The sequence below is a fragment of the Poecilia formosa genome, unplaced genomic scaffold (genome assembly GCF_000485575.1).
Source record: "Poecilia formosa unplaced genomic scaffold, Poecilia_formosa-5.1.2 Scaffold523, whole genome shotgun sequence".
Taxonomy (NCBI): domain Eukaryota; kingdom Metazoa; phylum Chordata; class Actinopteri; order Cyprinodontiformes; family Poeciliidae; genus Poecilia; species Poecilia formosa.
This window is the reverse complement of record NW_006800462.1, coordinates 30,603-36,734: the sequence shown is the minus strand read 5'-3', so window position 1 is coordinate 36,734 and position 6,132 is coordinate 30,603.

The window sequence follows — 6,132 nt, the reverse complement described above, 5'->3', positions numbered from 1 at the left end:
TTCTTCCTCTGCATCATTGATGTGGCCTCTACAGTTTGTTCTGCACAAAGTGCTGCAGACCTTTAATGATGGCTCACCTTGCTGCTGGGGATTCATGGACCCAAGTGGAAAGTTGAGACAGTTTTCAGTGAATGAGCTCATTTCCAGTCTGTGGCTGTTGGGTATCAGGGAGACTGACTGGTGATCCAGCTCCTGTTCACCCTCCTACTTGCATTGTTCTCCTGGAAGTGAAGCACAGAACTTCCTTAGGGGAATTATTAATGAGTTATTATGAGTTTATCCCAGAAAATCACAGAAAAATAGATAAAGTCTCCTCTGATGTGGCTAAAACTCAGCTCATTAACCACCATGAGTGAAGCAACAACCACTGTTAGCTCAATCTATTGTCACTTCTCAGTGCAACGCTGGTAAAAACATTGCTAAAAGATTAAGAGGGGAGTCATGTTTTGATGACTTCCTGAAGGTGGAGTTTCATAAAGAGTAGGAGTTTCTTAAAGAGACAGAGACCCAATTTCAAGACATTAAATGACAAAGTAATTTAAGTCATATTTGATCTATATTGCATTTTTGTAACAACTTAAATTAATCAAGTTACTCTATGTGCTACAAAATGGCATCATGTGCCTGGGAAGTACATTATACTGGGAAGTAAAATCCTGTTGGAACTAAAAGCTAAACTAAAACCTGATTCAATGTCGATGTGTTCTGATCCAACTGAAGGTGGGCTCACCTGACGCTTTCATACCTTTCCGACTCATTCATCAGCGCCATCTGCAGGATGTCTTTCGCACATTGTCCAGAACCTGTTGCTGTTAAGCCAGAATCCTTTAACTGTATCTACTGTGACAGAATAAAGCCCAAATCTTCTGGGTTTGTTCTTCTTCCTGCTTTGGTCACAGAAGAGTCAACAGACGGTTTAAAATCCTTTCTTTCTGTCTTCTGACAAACACAAAGATGGATGTTCAGCTTCTGTTCCTTGTTGGAACGTAGTTCAATCCGTCCCTCCCCAGTGTTCCAGTGTTCCAGTTTTTTTTTTTTTTTTTTCAGACCACGGGTTGTTTTTGGAACTATTCTGTTTGTTTAGTTTTTATTCCACAGGACAGATTTTTAATCAACAAGCAGCAGCGCTGCCTCACTGTGTGGACAGAAAGTTCAAAAGCCATAAATGCGTCATGGACAGAAGCTTGGAAAGCCTCCTGAATAGCAAATAAAAGCAGAAATTCCTCAGTAAGTGGAGGTGGAGGAGCAGCAAGTAGCTCAACAGATGTTCCTGGGACTGTGGTATGTTGGAGCGATGAACACACTGGCAGCCTCACTCACTCCTTTCACCAGGTTTCCTCCAGAGACAGTGATGAGGACTGATGAAGGAAGCGGAGCCGCTCCTGCAGCAGAAGAAGAGACGGAGGAGTCAGAATGCTTTGAGTTTTTAGACATTAAGTTTTATTGTTTTTCTACGTGAGATTACGTTTCCATGCTGCTGATTGAAACGTTCAGCATTCCTCTACTGCTGGTGTTTTTAGATGATTTCCAGCTTCCTGCTCAGCTTTGTCCCGTAAACTGAAGTCTCACAGTTTAAAGCTGTGCTGACCCATCTGGAAGTCGATCTTAGAGTCCTGAACTTCTAAAAACATAATTTTGATTTTCGTGCAGACAAACACAGGACTTAACAAAAGTTCACATGTGAAACGCACATGTAGACATGTAATACATGTGGATGTGGAATTATTCATGGTTATAAAATTCAATATATTATTTTTACATGTGAATCACAAGAGTGAAATGTCCCATATCCCCATGTGTAAATGTGCATTTTGTCTTGTAGTTTATGGGTTTTCGCATGACAAATTCCTAGGATTTTTCTGGAATGGAGCTGCTGGCCTCGTCTCTCTGAGTTTTCTCTCTCCTGGATCCTGGAAGCCAGAGGCTCTGGGTCCAACTCTGTCAGAACCCGACCCAGCTTGCTGCCGCCGTTCTGGACCGAGCGGTGGCTCCGGGAGAGCCTGCTGGGAGTAAACTGCTCCCAGTCTGTTCTCTGATTGGATCTGACAGCAGCCTGCAGGCTGTCAACACAGTCTCCCCCACACACACACATACATCCCACCCAGCTGCTTCTGAATCACAAATGGCAGAGCTGCATTGTGTGTGTGTGTGTGTGTGTTTTCTTCTCTGCTCTTTGGCCTAAAGTGTTTGAGTGGAAATGAGAAAATGTTAACACCTCTAACTCACAATGTCAGTTATGCCTGTCACAATAAACAATAAATCAATTAATCGCATGGTAAATGAAAAGAAACAGTCATTTTCATTTGCTTGATTTATCGTTTTAATCTTTTTTCGCTCCTTTTTTTTGTACCAAAAACTGCATGATAAAAGTCTTCAACCTGGTGTTTTGGTCTGAAGTATTCCTCTTATTTATATAATTTTATTTACAGAGAATCCATAATTAATTTTATTTGTTGTTTCTCTGTTCCAGTGTTTAAATGTTCACTGGAATTTAAAGTTTACTGATCTGAACCACCTTAGCCTTTTGCTTTGCCACACTGTTCATACATGTCATAGCTTTTGCTAACTAGATAGCGCCAGAGCATCATCATCTCTTCTCTCAGTCAGGAGTTCAGACTGTTGGAAACATCCCTGCCTCCCATCAGCCTCAATCTTCCCTCCCCAACATGTTACAGACGGTTACCTTGGTGCTTCCTTGTCTCTCTGGGGTTACTGGATATCAGGCTGGAGCCCAGAGAGCATCTCTGAGCCCCCCACAGACCCGAGTCTCCTGTCGGCTCAAACACGGTGTGTGTGTGTGTGTTTATTTATTTATTTTTAACGTATCGTTTTTCAGCCGTCACGCCGCTTCGAATGAGCTCTGCTGAAAGAGAACGCAGAGAGATCCACGGTTTGATTCATCTCAGGCTCTGGTTTCAGCTAACAGGGGGCTGAATTTACTGGCTAACACAAAGCAACACTTCAACCCGGCCTGGTTCCAGTTGGCATTGTCTGCAGCGACCAGCAGGGGGCTCCACTGATCAAAACACCTGGAACATGATCGGCACTGATCTATGGGAGAGGAAGTGATGTTGGTGACAAACTCCGGTCAGTGTTTGACAGCTTCTCGAAAACGCTCATGCTTCACTGTGGAGGAACCAAAAACATCAGTCCAACAGAACCAATATGAGTCGACCCAATGATTGGCTGACTCCTCTGAGCCAATCAGAATGAAGAACCAAGACTGGCTGTTTCCCTTGAAGATGACTGATCCTCAGGCTACTGCCAAAAGTGAGTCAAATGAACAGAAGTATCATGTATTTGTCAATAAAATCAGAGACGCAAGGCTGCTTTTCAGCTATATAAAGTTTTTAATTTTATTAAAAGGTTATTAAACATAAAGTTAGCTTGGTGTATTTGGTGACTACATAACAGAAGTGAAGCCTGAGCTGCTGAGAGTAAGGGGTAGCATGTGTTGTGCATCTGTCCACACACTGAGATGTCGGACAAGGTGCTCCAATGAGAGGCTGATAGACCAGATTTGAGCTTGTTTTTACCATCTCCATTGTTTAATATTCCTTTCTCTTCAGCTTGTTCCCCCTTCCTAGCATCAGTTTGTCGAAGCAGGACTGACTCAGATCTGACTCTGACCTCTGCTGCTATTTATTAGTCCAGTATTTTCCCATCAGGGAACGGAAACTGGTGGAAATAATTAAGATGTTTCACCTCATGAGATAACGGCACATGTTCCTGTGTCCGGGTAAAATGTGAATCTTCTGTCCTCCTGGTTGATGACATCAGACAGTGAGATGATCCACAGGTCTCTTGGTGCATTTGGTGAGAACTCTTATCTAAATGTCAAAGAGAAACTTTTGTTTTTTGTAGTATTTCCATTGATTTTTGAAAGTTGTTCTACAACTGATTGTGTGAACTTTTTGTTAAAGACCAAATGTGAATTCTTCTCCTGCCCTGCAACGAACAGATCTGCTGCATCTTGCACCAACGTAAAAGCACTTATGAAAAAAAACAAAAAAAAAAACAGAGAAACGTCATGTACAACAAACTATTTATGTGTGATTTTAACTAAGTTTCTTATTTAACGGAAGTGCAGCAATTATGAAATAGTTTTTTTGCAAGTATTGACTAATTTTATTGGCCAAGTTTGGCAAACATTTGTATTGGAAATGCAGCTACTGTTCTTTCATTCCTCCACGTCTCAAACAGCTTCAGGCCTTTTCTCTTGTTTTTCTTCTTGGCTGCAGCCGCTGACCTCATTAACCAGACGCAGACGGCTCCAAAATAAATGTCCACTCCTTTTATTTTTTAATCCTGGACTGGAGGCCGTCCGTCAAATCCTCCAGGTGTCTCAGCCAGACAGAGCTGGCTTCACCCTGGAGGATCAGGCTTCTCACCACGTTGTCCTCAGGATTATTTGGCTCTTGCCAGAAACAACACTTCACTCTGAAGTTCCGTCCCAGCAGATCAGACACACACACACACAACACACACCGAATAGTCGGTCAGTGTGTGTGTCAGACTGCAGGGGTGTGAACAGATCAGTCGTCTCCAAAGATTCAGGCTCAGAAGTTTTTTCTAATTCTGTGCTGCTGATGATTAATTTCCTTTTACTCCCAAAGAAACCAGGAATACTTCAGCACTAAAGACCTTGAGAGTAAAAATAGTGATGACATATATCATGTCAACAAAACCCTGATATTGCATCATCAGTAGACGGATATCAGGGATGAACTTCCACAGCCACTCGACAGCAGACACGCCGTCAGCATCGATCCTGACTTGCTGCACAGAGATCCATAGTGATCTGCTTTGCTGCTGCACCACCAAGAAGGAATCCTGTGTCAGACATCTTACCGTCGTTCCTTTAATTCAGCTTCCAGTGGGGGAAAGGTCAATCCAACCCAACACAGAGTTTGCAGACATCAGTCAGGAAGCGAATCAGCTGGGATTGATGAGGTGAAGTAGGAGATGAGACTGAGGATTGGTTGAGATCACACACATGCATACACACACGGGCAGTTCTTCACATTAATGTGGAAGATTCTCCTTTTTCTTTCAAAGCTTGTCAGATTCAGATTGGGAGTTTATAAATGTGTCTGGTTCATTTTCCTCTTTCCCGTGAGACTGATATCTAAACATTAATTTCTGTCATCTTATTTCAACCATAAACGTTAAGTCTAAACCTTTACCTCAGGAGGAGGAAATGGGACAAGAATGAAATGCTGTACTCTTCCTGGTGACAAAGTAAAAATAGCTGCATTCTTATTACAAATATGCGTAAAACTTTGTCGAAATTCCATTAATGTAAACAAACAAAACAACAAAACACTCACCAGTTCCCACTTGTCAAACCTTGTGATCCGGTGAAGGTTTTAATCCACAATGATGCATCTAAAGGTTGAGACATGGACATTTCTAAATGTCCATAATGCTGTGTATTTTTACAAATTACTATTCCCTACAGCAGTCGAACTTTCAAACGGCTAGAAGCCTACCTGCAGCATCGTCGGACAGCATCTCCTACCAAAGCTGGTGAGCAGCAGCCATATGAGCAGCAGCTGTCTCTTAAGACTCTGGCGTGCGGCTGGTCATGTGACCCTAAAACCACGTGATAACTGACACACTGAATGGTGTTCTTGTTTGGTTTAGTTTTGTGCTTAAGAAATTAAGGAAAGGAGGATTTTATTTTAAAATAAATCTTTAAATTAATACAAATAAATAAAAGTGACAAAGAGAAATGGGGGGGAAAAAAAAAATACCCTGGTTGCACTAATCCACAAACTCTGAGGCGTAACAACGCCCACTGACTCGTATCAGCCCAGCAGGAATGCTTCCCTCTAGAGACCTGAGTGTGTGAAACATTTGGACCTGTGTTCTGCTCCGTGTCGGTGATCAGCAGCCAGGACACGCTCCATGTGCTCCCCATTAGCATCCAGCTGCTACAACTTCCAAGAAGGTTTTGACAGGGAATCGGTTGTGGCTCTGTTCCAAGTTGTTAAGAGGGGAGGCGGACGGCAGATCCAGGTAAAACAGAGTTCTCGAAAATGACCCCCAAAATGAATTCTATATACCTCAGGATCTACAAGGTGTATTTGACTTGGTTATAAAGGTAATAATCCAGAGACTACTCTAGAG